Source organism: Lycium barbarum, chromosome 7, assembly GCF_019175385.1.
Source record: "Lycium barbarum isolate Lr01 chromosome 7, ASM1917538v2, whole genome shotgun sequence".
In the NCBI taxonomy this organism is placed as follows: domain Eukaryota; kingdom Viridiplantae; phylum Streptophyta; class Magnoliopsida; order Solanales; family Solanaceae; genus Lycium; species Lycium barbarum.
In genome coordinates, this window is record NC_083343.1 from 18,020,875 (window position 1) to 18,039,627 (window position 18,753).

At 33.0% G+C, this 18,753-nt stretch overlaps 1 long non-coding RNA gene and 2 pseudogenes across 2 annotated transcripts; 2 read left to right on the top strand and 1 right to left on the bottom strand.

The window, feature by feature from the left end:
• The first annotated feature begins 4,515 nt into the window (after positions 1–4,515).
• LOC132603255 (uncharacterized) lies at positions 4,516–15,196 on the top strand. 2 transcript variants are annotated; one of them, XR_009568054.1, is made up of 7 exons: positions 4,516–5,180; positions 5,553–5,744; positions 5,869–5,987; positions 12,495–12,542; positions 13,092–13,191; positions 13,597–14,053; positions 14,781–15,196. It is a non-coding gene; the product is annotated as an uncharacterized LOC132603255 (long non-coding RNA). The 2 variants fall into 2 exon arrangements; XR_009568053.1 differs by lacking the exons at positions 4,516–5,180; positions 5,553–5,744; positions 5,869–5,987 and having other exon boundaries at positions 12,272–12,542.
• On the bottom strand, positions 14,063–14,172 carry LOC132604701 (U6 spliceosomal RNA; annotated as a pseudogene).
• Positions 15,197–15,990: 794 nt separating the features above from the next.
• Positions 15,991–18,211, top strand: LOC132602181 (AAA-ATPase At3g28580-like; annotated as a pseudogene).
• The last annotated feature ends 542 nt before the right edge of the window (positions 18,212–18,753 follow it).

Consider the following 18,753-nt stretch of genomic DNA (forward strand, 5'->3'; position numbering starts at 1 on the left):
AGGAATCATGCCAAACAAAGAAAGAAGGGTAGCCTTTACATTCCTCGATCTCCTTGTATCCTTACTTTCAAAGAAGCCCACGATACAACTCAATCTACATCAATACAATAAGGTTCATGATTAATGCCAAGAAGGAACTAAGTTCGTAGCTCTAAGCTAGTAGCTTGTCTAAATAAATTTGGGCAGCATCTCCCCTATGACTTTGACTTCCTCCACTCCACACATCATCAACAACAACCAGAGCAACACAACAAGAACAATATCAAAAACAAGATAGAATATATCATTAACAATTCATCAACATATCACGACGAGCGGCAAGCTCGTATTGGAACCCATACAACCCTTGTTACCCCTTATGAATTTCTTACTTTAACTCCACAATATCTATAACATGATGACAAGTATATTTATCCAATTTTCCAGCCTTATCTCACAAAATAACAAGAAAACAGTCCATAAAGTTCAGCAACCTTATACTGATTTTTCACATTACTAAAACACGTTTCCGGCTTCTAGTCGATATTTAACATGTTCTTCACCCATCTAACCTTCCGTAGAACTAAACTAACTCTTATAAACGATAGGGGCATGAATATTACCTTACATCACACGAGAAGCCCCTATCTTGGGCTTACTTCACCTTGAAGAAACCTCCAACTCAAGCAACAACACAACGAGTGACAAGCTCAGTTTACAATTAACAAAACTATAGCTTTAAACCCTTTCTTACTCCCAGAACTTGTTGAAAACAGCAACCACAACATACTCAGTTTATTCCATGAATTTTCAGCCACAAAATACCCTAAGGGGATCTTCAAAACAGTTCAACAAACAACGATAACAAAACTACAATTTTCGACTTTTATTTCACGGGTTTTCTACCGTACAAGCTAGCTATGACTTCTACAAGCTCAAATACATGAAGGAGAAGCATATTCTTACCTCAAACAATAAATCCATTCCAATCTAAGGTTACTTCATAGCAAGGAAACCTCCAAATCTACCACAAGAAGAGAACTTGTGTTCTACAAGCACCACAGGCTTCTCGGCGTAAGATTTACGTAATCTATCCTTGAATTTTCTCAAATACCTATGAGAGATGAGAAATCTTACCTGAACCGGATACATTTAGTCGTGATACACCTTACTTCCACTTGAAGGAATCTTCAATACAAGAAGAAGGGAGAATTATAATAGTAGATGGTTATGCGTAGGGATGGCAAAATTAACTCACAAAATCATGATCCGCCCAACCAGCTTAGGTTTTAATGACCTGCTGATTTTGTTAACTCAACTCATTTTGACCGCTCAATTCCGACCGTCTAAAAATTGGACTGATATGCAACCCAATTGGCCTATGAGAAACTGTCTAAATAAATTTAAGACATTTTTTTATTTGATACTAGAAAACAAAGAATTCAAAACTTAGTGAGAGTTGGACGAGTTAGGTTATGATTCGATTTTTAGCCCATTTCAACCCAACACATTTCAATCCAAGTAACTTTTGGACAGGTTATTAACCAGCCAATTTATTAATTCAACCCAATTTGATCCGTCAAAATTCAAGTCAATCGGCCCATTTGACACCCCTATTTATGTGCAAAAAGAACTTTTAACGAGGAAGACAATGGCATAACAAGCTATATTTGACAAGACTAAGTTTTGTTAGGTTTTAGCATAGGTAATAAGTAACTTTGTCCATCAAGATTTAGACAAATGGAAAAAAAAAATCATCCAACATACTTTTGCACATGCTCGAATTTGAGTACTAATTTCTCATAGTTTTCACTCAATTTATTGACTGCTTGATCATACCCTTAAATTCACCCACTTTATTGATCACTCAGGCATACCCCTAAATGCAACAAAAGCTCAAGTGTAAGTTCTTTCCTGTGGCTGTGTATGAGAAACTTGAAAATAATTGACAGAAAAGGCCATAACTAAATACAATTTCTGCCATCAAGAAATTCATAGATGAAGATTAGGTAGGTTTTCCTGTCCTTATGTTTCTTCTTAGAGATGCAAAGTTGAAGCCAAATAAAGAAAACATATCATCACCTACGTGTTTTAGTTTCAAAAACATAGTTGATCTCAAACCCGGATAAAGAACGAGGATTCCAATAAGTTGATAATCAATAAAAAATAGTTTAATTTTGATGAATACTTCATACTGAATGACATGATTATAGCAAAACGGATACAGAGAATATAACTGATTCCAACTAACTTGGATTACAGTAGAGTTGATTGACTAAATCAAAAAGAAATTTGATATTCAGAAGAGAAAATAGATCAAAAGTGTTAAAGTCCAGAGATAATGATCATCAATGATCAATAAAAGCAGTTTATGGGATTCTGAAATTTCTATTTGATTCAAAAATTAACCTAAATCAAAATTTGACAGTTTCTTTATATATAGGCCATATTTGCAACTTCTACAAAGGTCAATAATACAATGATGTATTTAAATAAGAAGTTTTTGCATGGATTTTCCCTTCAAACGCACTGATCTTTGATTTTTACATGTGGTCTTTAATTTTTGTCCCTGCTGATCATTTAATGAAATTATCACAACATGCTTCGCTCAGCATAAGCAGGGTCGGGCCGAGGGTAATGCAGCCCAAGCAGTTGCTTTAGGCCCCATCATCATGGGGGGACCCAAAATTTTCTTGTAAGTAATACATATTATTTAAAAATATAATTTTCATAAAGATTGGAAGTGAAAGTATTTTTGGGAATCTTTCTCATAACATTACGTGTAAATTGGCCTTTTTTCTTCATTTATGCACAATCATCATTATCATGGGGCTCATATTATTTTTACCCTTTATTATTGTTCTCTCTCAACTTGTACTTCAATTTTACTTTTATATTTCACATTTTTCTTTCTCCATTTTCCAATTCTCCGGATTTCAAGTCTTGCTTTTCATTGAAAAAAAAAAGTCAATTGCCAATTCTTTTATTTTTATTCTCAAATTCAAGGGTTGCATCAAGAATACTCAAGCAGTGAAAATAATATTCAAGTTTTATATTTACCGAGTCAGGTTTGATTGTTCTATATTTTTTTAATTTGCATTTAGAATTTGTTATTTTTTATATTGTTTCTCCATAGTATGTATTATCCTTTTAGTATCTTTTAAAGTTTAAATGTCATCTAGAAAGTATGAATTTGGATAGTTAAAACTCCAAAAAAAAAAAAAAGAGAAAGATTGAACTCGAATAAAATCTCAAAATGAAACCCTTGATAAATTTTAATAAACAATAAAAATACTACAATCGAAAATATGGGAGAACTTACTGTAGATGAGCAAATTGGTGATATAGTTAAGTTAGACGATTAAAAAAAATAAAAAATAAAAAGAAGAAGTTGGTGGGAAAACGATAGGTATCTTCAAGAAAATCAATAGATTAGCTATATTATCAATTGAAAACGAACTATTGGAAGAAATCGATTATAAACAAATTATTGTAATAATTTTGCATCTCAAAAACCTAGAAAAATTAATTTCAAATAAAGTTATACTATATGAATTTTTTCTCTTACCAAAAAACTTAAGGCCTCTTGTTGAAGTTTCGCTTTAGGCCACATATATCATTGAGCTACCCCTAAGCATAAGTTCTGTAACATTTATCTCCGGAAACTGAACTTTTACCTCGCTCGGCATAAGTTGTATAGGAATTGAATTATGCGGCATAAGTTATGTAGTATTTTTTAGATTTTGTTAAGCGTTGAAAGTTTTATCATATCCGGCATATCTTGTGGGATATTATGACACGTAAGTCGAGTGAAATCTAAACTTATGCTGAATGAAATATAAACTTATGCCTGGAGCTGAAGGGCGAAAATTAAAGACCACAAATTTGAGGGGAAAAAGTTAAAGACCACCCCAAAACAGGCCATTTGTGCGAATGACCCGTTAAATAAGTCCCCAAAAAATTCATAATCCCAACACTAAGTAGATCAATTAACAAAAATAGCCCAAAACTGGAAAAGAAGAAAAAACCTAAACATGAAATCACCTACCCCCGAAAGGAGCACGACGACTGATCGGGCCAAACATAAACTGGCTCTTAATATAGTCACTCTCATATTTTAGAACTCGTAAATTATGTCTTAAATTAATTAATTAAGCTTTTTGAACTAAATAAAAGTAATATTGTAAATGGACTAATTATAAAATAATAAGGCGCAAATGGTTATAAATTAGTAATTTAAACACTTATGTAATTTAGACAATTCTTTTTGAAATGATTCATGACTTTCAAATATTAAATACATTTTGTATTTTAGAAAAGATATTATATAATTAATTTATATAGACAATCTAATACTTAAATTATATAAAATATCTACATAATGTAATTAGAGTATCTTGCCAAATGAAATGACAAAATAATATTAAATATAGTAAGAAAATATTTTTAAATTTTATAACAATAATGAATAAAGATTTTTAACTCTGTTTAAAATTCAAGAAGCCTATTAAATTAACATAATATACGGAGAACCAAAATTAAAATTGAATGTCAATGTATTACACTTACCAAAATTATAGTATACTTGGAGGGTAACCGACTTTTAAGAGGGTAACATCTTTAAATCTATATATTATTAAAAACAGGATAGTTTTAGGACAAAGAGTAGTTAGATTAGCTATTAATTAGTTAATTTAGTTAGTGTTTTGAATTTAAATTTTAAAATAATTGAAAGTTGCCAAGTGGTAAAGTTAATAAATGCAAACAAAACAAAAACAAAAATAGCGCATAAATAATTTGGTTCCACCAAATCAGGACAACAGTGGAACATCCGAACAGTTACTTAGAATTTTACAGTGTTGCATCTCATTTTTATTTGCATCAAAAAAAAAAAAAAAAGGAAGAGCCAAAAAAAGCACAAACAAAGAGAAAAGGGAAAAAGACAAAAAAGGAAAAAAAAAATCTATATACATCTAATTGTCCCATTTATCATTTATCATCTGCATATCCCGATTCTCCAATTTTTGTTCATGTATGAACTTCCAGCGGTTCACAAGAGACTTAATCGACAGAAACTGCCCCATTTACCATCTGTATCCGGATTCTCAAATTTCCTTTCATGTTTGAACTTTTATATTGTTGCAGCGATTTACAGGAGACTTATTCGATAGAAATAGCCTTCAATCTCAAACTAAAAAGAGGTAAACATCTTAATCCCACTGTCTATTCGAAAAAAGAAAAAAAAAAGTAGTACAAATGTTTCCTATAGTAATCGTATGATCTGCTATTTGCTTTCAAGCATAGAGGTTTGTTTTTCTTTGTATATAACATATATGATAAAAGTCCTATTCAAGTAAAGAATTGTCCATTGATTCTAAGGAAATATATTGTTAAGCTTCTTTATCAACTTCTTATCATAGAACGATATTAGTTGTTCTTTATTAGTTCTCCATTTGTTTCTTTGTTTTTCCTTCTTCTATTTCCTGCAACTACTGCAATTTAATTATAAAATAGTGTTTTTCTCAAATTAGCTAATAACTACTAAAAAATTATCAACTTGCGAGGACTGATAGCTTGACACGAAGATATGTGGGATAGGCAAAGCTGAGTTTTCAAGCTCACGTCGTCATTCCTTCTTTATAGGTCAGTTTCAAACTCAAATTGTTGCATACGTCTATCCTATTTTCTGAAAAAACGAATCTCACCAATCACCATTATGGGCTATGACGTGAGATGGAGAATGAGATCAACTGACAATTGATATGGTAATTGAGAAACGAATTGGTATATCTTTGAGTGCTCTGCCTTTTCATGTGCAGACTTCTGTAGATTTTTATGTCCCTAAAATTACTTATGTATTTGCTGAACATATAGTTTGCAATTTGTTAGCATGAAATTGCGGCTAGACCGAGAAGCCTTTTAGAGCAACTTTTTGTGACCATGATGACAGAACCGTCCTAATCCAGAAACCGGGAATGTAAGTGATGGTCTTCAAAATCTGTGTTATGGTAATTGCTGATTTTTTTTAATCATTTTCGTAATTCTTGCGTATATTTTGCAGAAAATGAGATCACTAGATAGCCAAATGAGGCATTTGGTGTATGTGATAGAGAATGTCAGTCTTAATCTTCCACATGGCCAAGAGCAAATGCCATGGTTGCTAGACTACACAGGATGGTCTTTAACCAATAATGTTCCCCTTGTTATGAAATATAGAGTATGGATGTCCACTACACAAATATAATGTCTCTTTCATTATCTTCCACCATCTTAATGGTTCTTTCATTATCTTCCACCATCTTAATGGTTCTTCCATTATCTCATATATTGAATGACATGTTTATTGTTATCCTTTTGTATGTCTATATGTAGCACTATAAATAGAGGCATAGGGATTCATATTGTACATACTTGAAAACACTTGTACACACTTGATACTTGGAAGAAATAAGAAATACTCTCCTCTCTTGTCTCTCTTTATCTCTCTAATTATGTTGCTTTCATCCTTTAATATTGTTACTCTTTTAGTTTGATTTTACAACACGTTATCAGCACGAATTGCTCCGTTCATCTTCTCTATCAAGCGTATGTGGTAGGTGTTATTATAACATTCACGGTTCTGACCTCCTATACCCTTTTGGTCGTCAGGTTTAGATTACCAAAGTTTATGGCACTATGGGTGTTTCGGTGATCATCCTATCCAAAAGCGACATATGAAGTTTCAATACGGATTTCAATTTTGACAATTTAATTAAGATGAGAAGATAAAACAGACATAAGATCTGGTAGAAATTTACATCTACAACATATCATGAAATAGATTAAATTATTATACTTTCAAGTAGAGATACTTTTGTTCCTTTCAGTTTTTCCTTCTATGATATCAATTCTAACACATAGGTTTATTTTGCGTTGAAAGCTTTACATATTGATTTATGTGGTGCTAACATTTTTAAATGTTTCAGAAAAGTACCGAAGAATAAAGAAAAAGATTTTCATGTTGATTTTCTGAAATCTTATTATGACTAAATTTGGTTAAGTCTATAACCATTGATGGTGGTGATATATTTCAAAGGCTCGAGGGCGAGTCCTAGTACATTTGGCCTATTATGTCATTGGTTGAGGGTAAAATGATGGATTGAAGTCTTGTCGCATCAAGAGGGTAAGACATCGGGTTTGAGTCCCGGTGCACTATGATGATAATATAAGATATTGAGTTCAAGTCTCATCAATTTATGGCCTAACATGCCTTTGTATGGACAAGACGTTGGTTTTGAGTCCCGATGCACTATATTGATGATGTAATGATGACTAAGGCAAAATAATTTGCATTTGATGAAAAATCATAAAGCCCGTCATATGCACCATTCCATGAGGGGAATGTGGTGGCAGCTCATAATAATTCCAAATGAAAATAAGTGGTTAAATGAATGAACGTGGACGTGGCAAAGGACAAAATAATGTTAATCATCATTGTGGTAATATAAGTGGAAGGACATTATGAGTTCTCTAAATGGTCCTTCTAAAGGTGAAGGTAATTTTTGTCATCAATATGTTATGAAAAGTTATTAGGCACAAGACCTAATTTGATAAATATTGTAAATCCTCCATCAAAAGAAAAAATATAATATGGCGGCGCACTTGACTGTTCAAAGTGATGTTGAGGTGGATCATGTGAATATAATAAATTACAAGGCATGACTATAGGCTTATAATAAAATTTATGAAGCACATACATATGATTATAGTCTATTTCTGGAGAGAATGACTTGTGATAAGTATCGTGAATGCTCGACCATTCTTGAAAGTGAATGTGTCAAGAGGTGATAAAATTATGGATAAGGACGTACTCATGTGTGGTTGAATAGATACCACAACTCACCTCTACGGGAGGTTTGAAAAAAAAAATAACTTTATTTCTGCACAAACGGTCATTGGTCACGTGTTTTTAGTACGCCACAAATGTTGTGGCATGTTTTATATATTATAAATTAACGAAGGGTAAAAGTAAGAAATAAGTCTTGCTTTTAAAGGTTTTGGCCATGACCATAATGACAATTACTCCCTTAAAGAAGATGTTCACCGTATGGATGGTATTATGAAATCTGTGGTAGTACCTAATTAATTGGGAGCTCTGGAAAAGCTAATTTGTTACTACCCAGAGGAATGAAATTGTTCATAATATTGGTGTTGTAGTAAGTCTCAAAAGAAACTTTTTAAGTTTTAAAGGCATTGGCCAAATATGAATGATATTGAGACTATAAATTATGGGAAGGTTTAATATCTTCATATTACTACAACTATAGCGGGTAAACAAAATGTATGTGAAATGTTGCCTATTTTTCCTCTGAATTTGTACCACGTAAATATAAGCATGATGGAATCACATGCTATGGAGGTTGGCATGACCAGTTGACCATCCTGGTTAAAATGTGATGCGAAAATAATTGAGAATTCATGTGGTTATATTTTGAAGAAATAAAGAGATTCTTCGAGAATTCTCTTGTGCTGCTTGTTCTCATGATGACAAATTGATTAATTTACCAGCTAAGGTTGGGATTGTATCCCATGATTTTGGAACGTATAAAAGGTGATATATATATATATATATATATATATATATATATATATATATATATATATGGGCCCAGTCACCTGCCATGTGCACCGGTTTACAATTATATGATTTTAATAGATGCATCTTGTTATGGTCACATGTGCATTGGTATCAACTTGCAATTTGATTTTTGCAAGGTTGTTTGCTCAATTGTTATATTAAGAGCACAGTTTCAAACTATGAAATTTAGTTGATAATGCTGGTTTATATCCAGGTTGATTTAGCAGAAATTGTATGCCTCCAATTATAGCTAATCAATTGATTATGAGAACAAATCTCCCAAAACGAAATTTGGTTTGAGATAGATTATTTAATATGTAGCAGCACTTGTAAGCATCAAGCCAACAAGTTTTGACCCTCTCCTCGAGGTTGGTTCAGGGTCAGGAACCAAGTAATTCTTGTCTAGAAATTTAAATGTGCGGTATATGATTTAATTGCTTCACCACAACGCACAAAGATGGGTCCCAAATAAGGTTGGGAGGTAAATGTTAGATTTCCTAACATTAGGGGGAGGGATGATAATCAGCTGGAAAATAAGGTATATGTAATGAATTATCACTGGTATGATCCTCGTTTAAAAGATAATTCAAGTTAACTGCCAGATGCATTTACTGACCCAAAAGTGAATATTATATTCCAGCCATAAGTGCTCCAATTCCAATTAGAATTAATGTCCTCGAAGAACAGAGTCTATGGCGATAGACCGATCGGTTCCAAAGATAAAACTCCTTGAAGAAAGAGAGGAGCAAATGATCAAGATGGTCATATAATGAGGCAAGTGCTTTAAAGAGCACCACGACATAACCTTCATAAAACCTTGGGAAAGGTTCAGGTACCTGAGATTGATAAAAAATGAAGAGATCTCAATAAGTTATGTCGCACTGGAACCGATATCAAATAACCGTCGAAGGTATCTTTGAAATAATGTAGTGCTCAATATTATAATAGTGATGAGGATCTTGAATTCAAATCTGTCAAAGAATATGGACAAATATAATGATTGGTCAAATAAAATACGCAGTTCAAGTATATTTTGTTTCACTTGGAAAAGTGATGTTTTGGACCTATAGTCCGATGATCTCAAGGTATAATGTCAGTGGGGTACAAATGGATTCTTGAGCGAAAAGTAAAATGATAAATAAAAACCGTAAAAATAAAATACGGCTTGTGCCTTGTGGCATAAAGATTTTTCGCAAAAGTCCTGACATTATTGTATGGAGACGTATGTACTCTCCTGTGGTGGATGCAATGGGGTTTCTTACCAGTCTGGCAATATATGAAAATTTTGAATGCGTATAATTCATTGATGTCAATATGGCTATATAGACAATGAAAGAAAATCCGTAGGGATTTAAATTGGTTTGAAGCATTTAAGGTTTACGAAAATAAAGTTTCACAAATCTTTATATAGGTTAAAGCAATTCCATTGAGTACCCCAATGGTTGTGATGTCGCTAAATATAAATAAACATCATTTTGACCTAATGATAATGATGAGTATATTATATTGCATACTGCAAAAGAAATTATTAATATAGATTTGTTTGTCCTAATAATTATTATCAAGGTTTTGTTGGCTATGTAAATGCAGGGCATTATTTGTATTATTACATGAAGTTTGGTTTTCAAGCAAGTACTAATTTGCATATGAGGATACTGCCACACTATGACGTTCGACATGGCAGTCAATTGTTGATACTTATACAAAGCAATTCAGGAATACGTGTCTGGCTGAGATCAATAATTCAATACATTTTGCAATAATATGATGTTTATTTGGAAATGAAGATTTCAACAATATTGTACGAAGCTTGCATAGCTCAATTGAAAGAAGGATATAACAAAGGAGACAAAATACAACACATTCCTCAAAGTTCTTTTCCAGACATGATCTTCAACAGAAAGGTGAAATAGGTTTTCAACAAATACGCTCAATTGATAAGTTGACGGACATGTTCAGTAAAGCATTGCTAACCTCGACATTTGAGAAGTTGATATACAAGATTTGGATGTGTTGTCTCCAAGAATTAAGTGATACTTTTATCAGGGGGAGTATAATACGCGCTGTACTCTTTTTCCCTTAGCTGAGGTTTTATCCCACTGGTTTTCCTGGCAAGGTTTTTAATGAGGCAGCTAGCAATGCGTATTACGAGATATGTGTACTCTTTTTCCTTCACTAGGATTTTTTCCCACTGGATTTTTCCTAGTAAGGTTTTAACGAGACACATCATCTATTAAGACATGGACATCCAAGGGGGAGTGTTATAAAAAATAAGTGTGGATGTCCACCACTCTAGAAATAAATTCCCACTTCCTCCATGATCTCAAAGGTTTAATGTAATGTCTCCCACTTCACCTATGATCTTCCTCACATTCTCATATGTTGAATGTCATATTTATATCTTCCCCACATTCTCATATGTTGAATGTCATATTTATATCTACCCTTTTATATGCCTCTATGCACCACCAAATCTTTACCAACTTCAACTCTTGAGAAGATGATATTCAAGATTGGAATGCGAAGACTCCGACATCTGAATTTTGGTCTTCGTCAGGGGGAGTGAAATACGTGTTGTACTCTTTTTCCCTTAACCAAGGTTTTGTCCCATTGGGTTTTTCTTGGTAAGGTTTTTAATGAGGCAGCTCTCAAAGCGTATTACTAGATATGTATACTCTTTTTCCTTCATTAGGACTTTTTCCACGGGATTTTTTTTCTAATAAGGTTTTAACAATGCACATCATCTATGGACATCCAAGGGGGAGTGTTATGAAATATAGAGTATGGATGTCCACTACACAAATATAATGCCTCTTCCATTATCTTCCACCATCTTAATGGTTCTTCCATTATCTTCCACCATCTTAATAGTTCTTCCATTATCTCATATATTGAATGACATGTTTATTGTTATCCTTTTGTATGCCTATATGTAGCACTATAAATAGAGGCATAGGGATTCATATTGTACATACTTGAAAACACTTGTACACACTTGATACTTGGAAGAAATAAGAAATACTCTTTTAGTTTGATTTTTTTTAATCATTTTCGTAATTCTTGCGTATATTTTGCAGAAAATGAGATCACTAGACAGCCAAATGAGGCATTTGGTGTATGTGATAGAGAATGTCAGTCTTAATCTTCCACATGGCCAAGAGCAAATGCCATGGTTGCTAGACTACACAGGATGGTCTTTAACCAATAATGTTCCCCTCAAATATTATTGGTTAGTGAGGTTTTCATTTGTTTTGCTTAGTTGGATGAGACAAATCGTTAAAATCAAAACTCCCGATAAAGTGATATCTGCAGTATTTAATCCCACTAATTCATGTGTAACAAAAAACAGTCTGCTCACACAGTTAGTTGGATATTCTTTATGTAATTAAAGGTATGTGGTCCTTTAGTTGCTTCCTATTTAAGAAGCGTCATGAAGCTTTTGCTCACAATATAATATTGCAGGTGCTAATGTGGTTTTTGAAAAAATGAATGACACTTAGAGCTAGCACTTCGTAGAGTGTCGACAACTTTTCATTCTCTTTTTTTGCCTTGAAGATAAGTAATCTTCAGAATTATTGTCATCATCTTTTGTGTTTCTTTGACCCTTGTGGTCCGGCCCTTCCCCGGACCCCGCGCACAGCGGGAGCTTAGTGCACCAGGCTGCCCTTTATCTTTTGTGTTTCTTTAAAACAATCCACATTCTACACAACTTTTTTACTTTCTCATCATGCCTCTTCTCTTTATCATTAGTATATATTTATGCTTCTAATATGAAACCCACTAATTTTTCATATGAATTGCTAAAAGTTGATATGAAAAATAAGTTCATGCTTCTCCTAAATATTTGTTTCATGTGAAATCTTTGCATATTAATAATACATTTTATATTTTATTGCAGATATCAAATCTCTCAATGTCTTAAGATTCGAGAAAAACGCATAGCAAAGTAAGGAACCACTTCAAGCTCATGCATGTAAATGAAGTAAAATACAAAGTCGATACTGTAAGCTAGAAAGAAGTGAAAGGATGTAATTGATTTATGTAATTCATTATTGTTTTTTGAACAAGCCTGCAAAACGGAATTGCATTATTTACATCTACGTGAGTTGTTTTGGAGATTTGCACATATAGTCGTTTCTCATAGCTACGTACTTGATTTTCTTTCTGTTTTATTTTTGGTGTTTCATTATTCAAATATATTTTTCAGAATCTGTTTACATTTCTACCGGCAATTTACGAATCACTTTATTTATTTTTTTACTTGAAGCACACACATTGATATCTTGATTGATATTTTTGGTGGAAGGAATATAATTTTTCCTTTTACCTTATTTCCGTCAAATTCACCAAATCAAGGTATGCTTATTTATTCGGTCTTTTATTAATTTATATGATTCAAACCTATATAAACGGTAATATTTATTGGATATTTTTTAAAATTTGAGCCATAAAAGTTGCTACAGTATCTTCAGGAGCATTACTTCTTCTCTTCCAGGTGTATTCTCCACTTTTCAGGTGTTGAATTTGATGCTCAAAATGGTTTCAAAGTTCTTTTGAAATATCAATATAATTGGCTTATCTTGATGAAGCACAAGGTACTCTTCCTCTTAATTTGTTTGTGCACTTTTGCTTAAAATTTTGGCACACCAAATTTTTGTTTCTTTTATCAACATGTAAAAAGAGTACTTCTAACATGTTATTCAAATTTCATTTGGTTTATATAGCAGGAACTAAAAGTGATAAATACTAATGAACAAATAGAGTAAATGAATTCTCTCTGGAGTGTACTCTTTTAGCTGTGCCAATGGTTCTTACTCTGAATCTAAACTTTCCTTCCTCATGGTTACTGAAAGTGACAAAAATAAAGAACGAAAAGAAAGATATATGAATTGAAATGAGAGTGGCAACATTCAATTTTATATGGTTGACACTTGGTACTTCTAAAATTGTTTTAAAAAAGTACCTATTGCTTGCATGCTTTGATTGGTGTTTTTGTGAAGGCAGAAGAAGGTAAATCATGGAGAAAAAGGAACACCAGTGGTTGAAGTAAGGAGAAAAAGGAACAACAGCATAAACTGAGAATGATTTCAAGCATTCAAAATTCAAATATCTCATTGATACTCTTCTCTACTCCTCAAGAAGACTTTACAACTTCTCATATGAAATCCAACTTCAAGAACACTTGGACATGGAATATCACAAGAAGAAACTTGCAAAAATAAACATAATATGCTTACGATGGCATAAGCAGAATATGCATACAATTCTAATTTATATTTCTCAATTCTCTAGAATTATCCTTATTTTTTCTCTAGAATTATCCTTATTTTTGTTATATTTATCCTTATTTGTACTTTACAATGTCATATCTTCTGCAGAGAATGTTGATCTGATAAATTGCTGAGTGAAAACCATCGAAAAAGAAGAAAGAATTCCACCTTCATTAATATATTAGGGGTCAATTCCAAATGGTTAATTTTTCTTATTACAATTTGTGTGTGTCATCCTTTGTGCAGGAGCCATGCTAATCTTCTCTGTATCGTTTCAATTAATTTATCGGATGTCCCCGAAGGGACTTTTTTTGTTATTACAATTACGCAAATACAACTCAACTTATTTGGTTATGTTCAGGACATAGTTTGAAATTGTCATAACTCAATTCATAATTGTTAGGATAATATCAAAAAAATTGTTACTATTTTTAGTTAGTGAATTGGAATACAAAAAAGTATTTGCATCGATAATAGGAGATGAATATACATGACTTTTCAAATTTTGGGAAAAAAAGTTTTTAAAAATGTAGTATAAGTGCTATATACATGATGATTTTGTGGACATAAGGTACATTTGCTAGGAATCGTTTTTCAATAGTGTATGCATTTTCCTACTAATAAAAGAATTTGAATTTGTGTCGGAGGTAGATATTCTTTTAAATATAAATATTTTCTTCGTAGATATATTTAAAGATCAAATATTTCAATTTTATTATCCTGATAGTATCTCCAACATAATTTGTAGATCTTTTTCCAAAGAAATTGAAACCGTGTGGTTTGAGTGAACCCTGTATAGTGGCACATACTTTCAGCTGACCATACTGTTTGGATGTTTCTTTACAATATAGATTTTATGTGTAAAATAGTACTTTCCCTCGATCTAAAACTTAAGATTGATTGTGTTAATGCAGGTTTACATTGCATATGATGCAAGTCGCGTTTCTGGGAGCTAATGGCTATGGCTATAGCTTCAAGAATGCTTACAATTAAATATGTTAAAGAAGTCAAAGATGAAAAGAAGAAATGAGCATAATCAAAGGCCATACATCATGAAAAAGATGCGTACTTTGACCAAGGATTGCAGTAAGATGGATTTTTTTCCCCTATGAAACGATAAATTCACCCATTATATCCAGCTAATAGCTTAATGTTAGAAATTACCAGAAGTACCACCATTAGATTAGAAAAAAGTTCACGTCTTCTAAAACAACAAATAGTAGTGGATTGCAACATCTACTCCCATGATGCTAATTTTGGTACCCACAGAATGCACGGCATTATCAAAATATATATTAATTAAGTCAACTTATGTTTTCGCTTTTTACAAGGAAGTTTCTATTAGGAAGCTTATCATGTATTAGCTAACTTTCTCTTTTATTTCCTTTAGCCTGATGCTTCTATATTGCATTATTGAATTAGTAAAAATGGGTCATTATAAGAGTGTTTCGAAAGCACTGCAGTTATCATCTTTTGTATTTTAACAAGTTTTCTTAAATACTTAAAAGGTTAGATTTACTAAGATCACTTTACTTAAGCTACTTGGTCAGTAAGTAATGGATTAAATATCACAGTAAAAATTACAGATGTATCTAGCTTCCTCAAGCTACTATAAAAATTTCTTTCTAAGTTGTATTGTTCAGAGTAGCGCTTTGCACGATGCCATAAAGAAGATTTCAGAAATTAATACAAGAAGTTGGATCATAAATTTATTTGATTGGATAGTACAATATTGACGGTTGTAAGTGCATGATGCTTGTGTCTTTGTGCGTTCTCCTTATTCAAATGATTTACCATTACTTTGACATCAAATTTTGATGCTAAAATGTAATTCACCCATGAAAACTATTATGCTTTAATAAAGATCTTTAGTCACATTTTTGTTACAATTAATTATGATATACCTAAATATATATTGTTTAAGACACTACGCTTATGTTCAGTTAGCACTATTGAAGATGATCAAAACTTAAAGATAAGGTTGTTACAATTATCTCTTTACGCTCTTTTTTTCTTTGAAACAACCTGCGCATCGCGCGAGTACGTATACTAGTGGGATAATAACACAATTATAGGTATACTAGGAGGTCAGTGACCTAAGAAGGTTAGTATATATTTGCTCTATATAAGGCGGTTATTTAGTGCACAATCATACTTCAAGTGTTCTATTTATATCCCAAGTGAGGGAAGGAGGAGAGAAAGAGTTCTAGTATCATATAGTATCATAAAAGTTAATTTCCTCATAGGAACGTCTGCGAATTTGATCAATTACTCTTCGTGCTTATATGATGATGATGCAAGCTGTTTGGACTCAGTTAGGTCCAGCCATTGCAACAATCATGTTCACCTGGGCCATGTACCATAACTACTTCCCTCACGAAGTTCGTGGTTATATTAGGAGGTATACGAATAAACTCGTGAGCTACTTCTGCCCTTATATGCATATTAGATTTCATGAATATGAGACTGATGGTTGGTTCGAGCGTAGTAAAGCTTATGTAGCCATCGAAAGGTACCTAAGCAAGAACTCGTCCACACAATCTAAGCGTCTCAAAGCCAATGTTGGCAAAGATGGCCAATCTCTTGTCCTAACGATGGATGATCACGAGCAGGTAACCGATGTGTATAAAGGCGAGCAGGTTTGGTGGATATCTAGCCTACAATTAGGCAACAGACAGATAATTTCTTTGTACCCGAAGGAGGATGAGAAGAGGTATTTCAAGCTCAAGTTTCACAGAAAGAACCGCGAGCTTATCACCACTTCATACTTGAGATATGTGTTGGATGAAGGGAAAGCGATTTCCATAAGAGAAAGACAGAGAAAGTTGTACACAAACAATAAGGGAGGTGGTGGTTATGGTTACAGGAGGAGAATGTGGAGCCAAGTAGTGTTTGAACATCTATCAACATTCGATACTTTAGCCATGGAGCCAAACAAGAAACAAGAGATTGTCGATGATCTCCAAACATTTGCCAAGATTGGCAAGGCGTGGAAGCGTGGCTATCTTCTTTACGGTCCTCCAGGAACCGGTAAGTCTAGCATGATTGCTGCTATGGCTAACTTTTTCCAATATGATGTCTATGATCTTGAATTGACATCAGTTAAGGACAACACAGAGCTAAGAAAGTTATTGATAGATACTACTAGTAAGTCTATCATTGTGATTGAAGACATCGATTGCTCCCTCGATCTTACTGGCCAAAGGGAGAAGAAGAAGAAGAAGAAGAAGAAGAAGAAGAAGAAGAAGAAGAAGAAGAAGAAGAAGAAGAAGAAGAAGAAGAAGAAAGAGAAGGAAGAAGAAGAAGGAAGAAAAAGACAAGAAAGATGTCATCTAGGAAACAATGAAAAAAGGAGAAGAGAAAAAGCAAAGTGAGGTGACTTTATCTAGGCTTTTGAACTTCATTGATGGGTTGTGGTCAGCTATTGGTGGGCGAAAGGCTAATTATTTTCACCACCAACTTTGTCGAAAAGCTTGATCCTGCTTTAATTCGAAGAGGGAGGGTGGACAAACACATTGAGCTATCATATTGCTGCTTTGAGTCCTTCAAAGTGCTTGCAAATAATTATCTAGACATTGCATCTCATGATCATTACTTTCCTGAGATTCGTCGTTTATTGGAGGAAATTAATATGACTCCCGCTGATGTTGCTGAGAATTTGATGCCCAAGTCTTCTAAGGAAGATGCAAACACTTGCTTTGAGAGGTTGATTAAAGCTCTTGAAACTGCAAAGGCGGAAGAAAAATTCAAGGTTGATCAGGAAGAAGAAAAAGAAAATGCTAAGAAGGACAAGGTAAAAAAAGAGAGAAGAAGAAAAGGAAGAAGTAAATGATGGTGCTAAGGAAGATGGTGATGTTAGTAAAGGTTGATCATTGTAATATTTGATTAGGATTCAGTTATCATGAATAACAATTTCAAGAGATATTGTCATGGAAAAAAAAAAAAAAAAGGTATACTAGGGGAGAAGGTCTTAATTGATGTTGCTACTTTTACTTATCTATTTCATTGAACTTTTTTTTCCCCTTTTTTTTTTCCTTTTTTTTTTCTTTTTGTGGATATAACATATATAGTGCCATCAAAGCCCTAGGAAAATGAGGTTGGATATGCTAGATAATTCTTGAAAGTGTTTATTAATTCGCATTTCGTCCGTCGCTAAAACCAGATTTTTTTATAGTTATTTTACTTTATGCATATCTTACCTCGGCAATAAGTCCTCCGAAGAACTGAGTAGACGATCGCTTAAAAGGCAATATTTGGGATGCCAAGTTCTTTCCACCATTAATAATGGATAATTCTAATCATCAAAATTTATAGCCTGTTTGGTCAAGTTTTTTGGAGGGCAAAGTGCTTTTTTTTTTTTCAAAAGTTCTTATTTTTAAAAAAATGAGGTATTTCGCCAAACTTCTAGGAGAAATAAGTGCTTTCGGAGAGTAGCAGAAGCTAAGAAAAAATAACTTTTGATAAAATACACTTAGAAGTACGTTTTAAAAGATTGACCAAACACTAATTGCTGCTTCGAAGTGTTTTCAGATTAATTAGTCAAACACAAATTGATTTTCACCAAAAGTATTTTTCCAAAAGCGCTTTTTAGAAAGCTTGGCCATACATGCTATCAGGTAGATGAAGAGAAATCGTCTAATAGCATTTTATATGTACATGCCCGAATTTGATTACTAACTTGTCATAGTTTTCACCCACTTCATTGACAGTTCAGTCATACCCCTAAATGCGGCAAAGCTCTAGTTTTTAGTTATATCCTATGAATGTACAATCAGACCTCTCTATAACAGCTTCGTATGTCCAAATATTTTTTGGCGCTACAACAAAACTTTGTTATAAGAAACATATAATATAACATAATTTGAAAAGTTGGTTACAAAAAAACTT